This window comes from Marmota monax, unplaced genomic scaffold (genome assembly GCF_021218885.2).
Source record: "Marmota monax isolate L192 unplaced genomic scaffold, Marmota_monax_Labrador192_F-V1.1 WCK01_AAM20220418_F8-fsc00329, whole genome shotgun sequence".
Taxonomy (NCBI): Eukaryota; Metazoa; Chordata; class Mammalia; order Rodentia; family Sciuridae; genus Marmota; species Marmota monax.
This window is the reverse complement of record NW_026692083.1, coordinates 11399-20088: the sequence shown is the minus strand read 5'-3', so window position 1 is coordinate 20088 and position 8690 is coordinate 11399. Positions and strand designations below refer to the sequence as shown.

At 40.9% G+C, this 8690-nt stretch overlaps 1 long non-coding RNA gene across 1 annotated transcript; it reads right to left on the bottom strand.

The window, feature by feature from the left end:
* Nucleotides 1–3320: 3320 nt before the first annotated feature.
* On the bottom strand, nt 3321–7770 carry LOC131424836 (uncharacterized). The gene is made up of 3 exons (XR_009228405.1): nt 7610–7770; nt 5684–5749; nt 3321–4073 (listed from the first exon to the last, which is right to left on the bottom strand). It is a non-coding gene; the product is annotated as an uncharacterized LOC131424836 (long non-coding RNA).
* Nucleotides 7771–8690: the final 920 nt, after the last annotated feature.

The window sequence follows — 8690 nt, the reverse complement described above, 5'->3', positions numbered from 1 at the left end:
GCCTGCCGACAGTCCCCATCCGTGAGCATTAGCCAGCAGTGCTCCTTCACTCTGAGCACTTTCCTCCTCCTCTATTTTGCAATTTTTCTAACAGCTGCAGAGCCACCCAGATCATCCACATCAGCTCCAGACAAAACATGCCCTGTCTTTAGAGGTTTGAATTTCTGTCCACGCTGTTCACCAGCTTCTAAGATCGAATAACTCACAACCTCTCTAAAACCAGGAGCTTTCCACACTTGCTACTCCCTCACAGCCAGTGCTCTTCAGGACCTTGTTAACAACGGAGCACCTAAGCAACAAGTCTTTATATGAAATTACCTGTGCTAAAGGGACTGGGACAAGGCCATTACTGATACAATTTAATATATATTCATGCATTGTTCACTTATATTTTTGAAAAAAATCCTCTTACTATCTGTGGTAACAGGTGACTGGAAATGTATCATGTTTCACAATGCCTTCCTGGTGATGGAATATATTTATAACCAGATACATAATTGGAGAATTTGGCAGTTTCAACATATACTTCTATTTTTTTTTTTTTATCTTGGGGGAAAGCTGTATCTCTGATATTTGGAATTTTATGTATAACATCCTCAAGTCATTTCAAACGATTTAATAGATCCTCCCATCTATTTGAAATCTTTATTATATTTTTCATATCCTGGGAAAGACCTCAAGGTTAGGAGAAAGTGGACTTCTTAGTTCTTAGAGAACTTCTTAATTCTCTAGATGCATTCTGGCTTGATCATTTTCCAAACTGCCTATTTTATAAAAGGAAAATATAAACTAAATCAGTGATTAATTATCAAACTATCATGTCATCCCAACAAGTAACATTTTAAAGAGTTCAACTCTAAATAGTAGCTCTCTTTCCTGTGTCTGTCTCCTCCTCTCTACTTTTCTTTTCAAGTAAACAACCTGAGGAAGAACAGGTAATAAGAATTTCTTACCCTATTTTTTACTTTTCAAGTTATTTGAATTCTTTGTACAACTTGATTATAAATAAACCAATAGCATCATATTGTATGATTGAATGAAGAGGTTTATTATCAGGAATAGTGCTTTTCAAATACTCATATGCCACCTTATCACCAAATTATCACATAAACCTTTAAATTTCAATTCTCTTTTGCAGAATTGGGGTAACAGTATCTCATAAAAAAGAAAAATAGAATCAGTGAAAAATGTGTAACATAGTTCCTGGTTTAAAGTAAACTTTCAAATAATGAATCCATCTGGTGATTTTTTTTGTGACATGATGTAGGTGATATATTCAACCCCATAAAAATTTGTGGGTTTTGTTTTTAGTTGCATTAATAGTTTGCAAGGGATCTTTCAAAAGCTTATCAAATAATGCATTCACATGTAGTTTTTTTGTTTGTTTTTTAAACTTTGAAAGTCCAAGTCAAGATGCTCTCCTGGCCCACTGTCCTCATAAGCTACCTTAGTAACCAGGGAGGAGGTTGTGTGCCCCATGACTTCCCCCACACACCTATAACCTGGATTACGTAAGTCACTCCTGGCTGGATGTCTGTAAGCCTATTTTAGATTATACTGTCTATTTTGTCATTACATTGGTTTAAGATGCCTGGACAACATCACCAAGAGATTCAGACTCAACCATCATATGTGACACTACCCAAAGGTGCTTAGATAGCAGTCCCCACCGACAACATCAGAGACAGCAGAACTGTTCTCGACTGGCCAGGTCCCCTTCTAGTTATTGTAATTAGTAACTAATTACTAGTAACCAAGATATTTCCTTATGCTCTTCCCAAAAGATCAGTAAACAGCTGATTACCTGAATCCTTTCTGGTCTGCCAATGATCACAGGAAAACTGCATCTAATGTGTGACTGCTGGTGGCAGTTGAGAAGACCCAGTTTTACAGAACATACCTAGTTAATGACAGTCTAGGCTGGGATTTTATTCCACTTGCACTGATGTGTCAGTCAGTTACTATCCCTTGGGACCAGGGAGAACAAAGACTCCTGGGTCAGACAGAGACTTCCCTGCTTCAGGCACAGCAGGTGGCACGAGCCTCAGCAGGTCTGTATCAGTTCTCTCTGTCCTCAGACCCAACAGTGCTGGTGGGGTGGCAGGAAGGCTCCAGATAAACCCAGCTCAAACAGGGCACTTTGATACAGAGCTTAAAATCCGGAGCTGGGGCATACCCCCTCCTTTATGGCACTCAGTGAGCAGCCTTCTTTATCTGGGGCAGAGAGTTCCCCATCCCTTGAGGTAACTTAAAAACCCAGCTCTTCAGTACTCCTGAGGAAAACTGTCAAGGACGCAGCCTCTTGAGCAACATGACCCTGAGAAAGGGCCCAAGTACAGAGGAGGCACAGGCAGCAGGACTCGGAAGCTATCTCCCGACAACCACTCCACTGTCCTGCTTTGCTTCGACTTGCAGCAAAGTTTCCCATGATCCTAGGACTCCATGGGCTACTCTGAGCCATTTAGCTGGGAAAGGCTGCACCAGGTCCATTCAGTTCCACTCAGTGTTTCATTAACAGCAGGAAGAAACCACCCTGCAGTATTGACCTCAACCATGTCCCCGGGATCCCAAACTCAGTCAGTAGGGAATATGTTCTAGGAGGGCCAGTACATCGTATTTTAGGTCTCAGACTGCAACCTAAAGCCAGGTCTGTCATCTACTGTCACCCATACAAGGGACCTGCTACTAATCTGCTCATCTTTAGCACCACTGGCGATAAATGTAAGGGGCCATACATGGACTACAAAGCAAACCCCTTCCTGATGGCTCCTGCCTAATCTCATTTTTCTCTGGATCACCTCTATAAAAGCCTCCTTTTCCTGTGGATGGGCAGAATCGCAGCCTTTGGGACAGTGGGCAGAATTGCAGCTTTTGAGACAGGAGTCCCCTGTGCTTCTCCCTTGCTAGCAAAGCAATAAACTTTTTTTTTTTTTCCTTTTTCTCAAGACCTTGTCTCCATTATTAACTCGGCATCAAGGACAAGGACTGAGCTTTTGGATAGGTCAAACAGTTTTAGAAACAGATGCAAATTTGATTTGTTTTGTGTATCCATCAGGCAAGAGAAACCCAATTTTTGTACTCCAAAGAGGAAAGCTGGGTGACTCATCATTGTTGCCTTCCTTGTACCAGACAGCAAGGCCACTGGAAATGGTGACAGTCTTTAAACACTTGCAGATGGAGCCAATTTTGGACCAGTTATGACTGGTCAATATGCCTGCCAGCGGGTCCAATTGTGCTGTAAGGTGAGTCCTGTCCTTTATTGAGGACATTCTAGTTAAGAAGTTCAGCAACTTCGTCAGGAATGAGGGTGGTGATGAAGTCTGTAAAGTCTGAAAATTCCCTTTGCTATTCAGAGTTGATTGCAGGAGCTTCACCAAGTCAAAGGCTTTGGGAGAGGGTTGCCTGTCTTTAGCACCATGGCATCTAGCCAAGTCTGTCCTGCAGCTGGAGACCTCGCCCGCCATGCCAAACCTCTGGGTGTGCTGCTCCTGTGACCTAGGGTAGTGAGCTGCTGAACATGGAAAGTCATGGGCTGAGAGAGCAGCATGTCCAAGAGAGCCCAGTTTGGGCCAGCAGAGATCATTCTCCCAGCATATATCATGAAATGGAGGAAGGGGATTTCTTTTATCAGAAGCATGTTTCTCATATCAGAAGCACAAGAGCAACTTGTGTTGTGCTGGTCCAGAGATTCAGGAGGTATGAGAGGTGCTTGCTGGAGCCACCACAGGGAAGGGGCCTCCAGCAAAGGCACAACAAAATGTTTGCTATATTGCAAACTGAACTAATTTTAGGGCCTTTTGGCAAAGACAGACCCATTTAATATAGGTCAACTGGCAAGTAATAGCACAATTAGAGTCCAATAAGATTTGTGAGAAGTGTGTTACCTTCAAATTCCAAACTGGAAGGTCAGGTGAAGCCCTTCAGAAGAATGGGCCACGCTGTTGCTCCACGTCCTGCAGATCCAGCTTTCTAAGAATTTGGTGTGATTCCCAAGGTAGGTAAGGGTGATGTCCCGGATAGAGTATCGGAATTCTCTTAAGGATTTTTAACAGAAAAACGTATGTGGTATTCACCTAGTTGCAAGACGCAGAAGAATATTTCAACCATTTGCAGAATTTTATATAATACAGTGTGCATTAAATGGCCTATATATTTTAATAGCTTACATATTACACATACTACTAAGTTACACATAAATAATTTGTTATATGGTCTCTTTATGTCTCACTGCTTGGCTAGCAAAGAGGACACACCAGGGATCCTGCCCCAGAGCCTGTGATTCCGCCCATCACGGGGCAGAAGGGGCTATTACCTCTCAGAACCGGCCTAGAACTCTAGCTTATCTCACATCTGCAAACTGAAGCAGGAAAAAGAAAAGCCTGGGGCAGGAAAGAGTCCAGGGAAAGCACAGTGATCAAGGATGATGTTTGTCCCTCAGATTTCAGCTGGTGACTTCTCCATTCAAGAATCTCCCCCTCTTCCTAGTACAGGGAAGGAAACAGGCTTCCTACAGAGAAGCTTCCTTTGTAGATGTAAATTTCCAGTATTTACAAAAAGGAAACTCCTTTTCTGCTTTTAGAGCCTTTCCTGTGTCTGTGGTTTTTCTAGCTGTTCAAAATACCCCTTCTGCCAAAGAGACATGTCTTGGGGGTGTAATATTCCAATCTCCTACATGTACGTTATTCAAGTACTCCAATTCCAAAGTTAGGTAATGTGCTAAGCATTTGAAAACTACTTCTGTTCAAACTACTCAGAATTAAAATGGAATTTAGATATATAAAGTGGAAATCATTATCTCTCTCAAAACAAAATGATAAACCAATAATACTTATAACTAATGCTTCACTGTATCTTAACATGCTTGTTCTAATTTTCAGGTAGAAATTTTGCAAAGCGTTTTGCACAGGCTGAATTTCAGGCAATAATTAAGGAAATCTGGAGTTAGCACAGGTCAGTCCTTACAACAGTTTGATCAGGAGCTTAGATCTTTGATCATCAGCAAGCTCCAAGATACTCTATGACTAACTCCCCTTGCCAGTTTTATGCCTCTTTAACATACTGAGCCTCTGCTCTCTTCCCTTCCCTTTATGACTTAAAAAAAAAAAAGTGTCAAGTAATACAGAATGTTTCTGCTCCCTGTCTGCATTCTGAGCTGTCTACGCTATAGAGCTGTCTATTACAATCAATTCTTCGCCTTGTTCTCAGCTGCATTCCCAACTTCTGAGGTCTGGTATACAGGAAGTAATCAATAAGAGCTGTCTGTCGACCTCCTCCGTCTAGACTTCCTCCTAATACCTGTAGCATCCCCAACCTGCCAACATCAGCATCTCACCAATTTCAGTCCCAACACTATCATTCCACTCCGCCTCCCCTTTAGTGAAAACATCTGGCTGCTCAGCCTCAGCAGTGCCACAGTGAGAATTCAATAGAATCTTTGGGTGAGTTTTGCCAAAACTATATCATCATTATCACATTAGCACTTTTTTAAATGCGAACTTTATATCAGTATTCCACGCTGGTTTTCTGTTTATTTTCACAACATTTAAGGACTCCCTAAATAATATATGCATTTTGTTAATTTCTAATAATTGTTGAAAATAACATTCAAAATAAAAGATCGTTTCTTACATTTTTAAATATAAAAGCGGGGCTGGGGATGTGGCTCAAGCAGTAGCGCGCTCACCTGGCATGCGTGCGGTCCAGGTTCAATCCTCAGCACCCCATACAAAGATGTTGTGTCTGCCGAGAACTGAAAAATATTAAAAAATTCTCTCAATCTCTCTCCTCTCTTAAAAAAATATACATATAAAAGCAAATTCTATAATAAAAAGAGTAATGTATACATGTATTTCACATGACAGCCAGCTGCAATATGACAAGGGTACAGAAAATATAACTAGACATTAATGCAGGCAGGGCAGTTTCGTATTTGTGCGGCCTGTGGGTCATATTGATCCCAGTCCTGTTTTACTGCTCTACTGGGACTCTTCTGAAATCCTTATCATTTTGAAATGGAGGTCTGCATTCTTATTTTCCACTGAGCCCTGCAAATTACGTAGCACGTTCCAAATGTGGGGGGTGGGGGGGCAATTTATTGGCTTAATACAAATTAGTAAACAAGATCAAAGTCAAACACACATAGCATATACCTTAATGCATGGGAAGCTTTTGTCACAATTCTTAAAGACCTGAATGTTCACTTCAACTTGAAAGACAGGTACTCTGTATTTCCACTTTCCAGCCCAAATTGTAATTATGGGAACAATTACCTCCTTAAACTTTATCTAACGTAAAAATAATCTTGTAAGAACTGATTGTAGGGTGAAAACCCACTGTGCAGTGGAGATATGCTGGTGTAGTGGATGAGTAGACTTGAGTCCTAATTCACCAGGGTCTACTTTCAGTGTGAGTCTTTGGTGGGGCCCAGTGAAAGTCATTCTCATTTGACTTACTCTATATTTGCGTACTATCAGTGTTCCTTAGGACAAAAGTGACCAAAGGACTAGTATAGGTAATATCTGAACAATTCCTCCAAACCAATGAAATTTGGTCAATAATTTAACCGAAAACGTAACAGTGGCTTCTGCCTTGGACATCGTCTTTGAAGAGTTGCTTCCCATCCCTTTGCCTGGCATTCTAAATTCTAAAGAAAAGCCAAAGCTTAATGATTAAGGCATTAACTGTCAAATTTTTCTTTAGATTCACAGAACCCAGAACATCTGGTGACTTTCAGATAACAGCAGAATGCCTCTCCTTAAGTCTATGCATAAACTAGCACAAAGCATGGAAATAGTTGGATAATGAACTTGCAGAAAAGTAACACATTTGACACTAGCCCCAGGAGGTCAAGGCCACTGAGAATGCTGTGGCTGGGGGCCAGGCAGGGGTTGGAGGGCACTGCTCATCACATAGCCTTTCTGCCTATTATTCTACTCCTCCTCCTTTCCATCCCTGTAAAAATCCATATACCTGCCTGAGGTCCCTGAAGTTGCACTTTGAAGATTGGATTTTCATCTCCCAAAGAATTGAGAAACACACACAAGTACAGATTCATTGAAAGCGGTGGTGAGGGTAGCACTATATAAGGTAGAAGTGGGCTAAGCAAGAGAGAGACTCAAGGCCCTGATATCTGGAAATCAGAGTCTTATACGCTGAGCAGTGAGATGTTCTCTTTTCTGTAAGAGTGGGATTGAAGACTCTATGCCATTTGCTCTCATTGGTTACCTTATGATACCAGATTAGAATACAGTTGAATTATTCCATTAGTTCCCTTAGAAAACCTAATTAGAATACGTCTTGTGCTCCAGCAGCATCCTTAGACCCTGCCCTCTACCTTCTTGGCATCCCTGAACTCCTACCTAACAAGATGGGATCCCCCCCACCTTCTTATAGCCCTCAAATAAACCTACCTCCCACCACTAACTCTCATCTCCCAGGTCCTGGTTTCACATGGAAAGCAGCTGGATCTGGGTCCAGCAAAAATTAGATAATTTTGGGAATAGCTAATAGTCATGAAAAAAAAAAGTACTTAAATGCTTACCCCAAACACTAATAAGTCGTGCACATCAAAGTCACAATGAAATAGCATTTTAATCCCATCAAAGCCTACCTTATAGCAAGGCTCAGAGGTGAGCCAGTGATTCAGGAGGCTGAGGCATGAGGATCTCAAGTTCAAGGCCAGCTGGGGCAACTTAGACTCTGCCTCCAAATAAAAGAATAAAAAGAACTAGAACCGAAATTCAGCGATAAAGGGCCTCTGGGCTTGATCCCCAGTACAATCACCAATCAAATCCTATCTTACCCACAGTTTCAATTTCTGGTTTAAGTTATGCGTGGTCAAGTGCAACCTGAAAATATTAAATAGAAAATTCCAACAGTAAACACTTGGTAGGTTTTAAATTGCACATCATTGTGAGTAGCATAATGAATCGCGCCACCCTCCCTACCTCGCCCTGTTAGTCAGTATCCCCACACTCCGTTTCTCTTCGTGGTCATTTAGGTTCTCAGATTGACAGTATCGAAGTGCCTTTGTTCATTTCATTTAGTAATTGCCACAAAACACAAGATTAAGCATTGTATAAAAATTTCATGACAACAGAATTACAGTACATTGTTATAACCATTCTATAATATTTTTATTGTTAATCTTACTATGTCTAATTCATAAATTCAACTACCATAGGCATACTCAGGTGTGTGTATGTGTGTAGTATATATAAGTAGTACACGTAGGGGTTGGTACTACCCATGCTTTCAGATATGCACTGGGCTTCTTAAACTATGTCCCCCAGGATCAAGGGGGGACTGTTGTATGAAAAATTAAATTTGAGAATACAACTTACCAGCAACTTTTCAATCCTTGGGGGTATAAACTAGTGAAAGTATTTGGAGAACAGTTTCACACTATCTGGTAAATCTGAAGGGGCTGAAGTGTAATGGAATAATTCCACCTCCAGTTTTATGACCTAGAGAAACTCTCACACATCTGTACAAGCAGTTATGTGTGAATCTTCATTCTGCATCTTTTGTAATAAGGAAAAAAACTTAGTGTTCCTAATTAAGAAAATGAATGACTTGTATTACAGTCATATTATATAGCAACTAAAATAAATTAGAATGACACCGACCAGCTAGGATGCATTTTTAAAAACGGCATAAATGAAAGCAAATTTCAAAATAGTGTGAAAAAT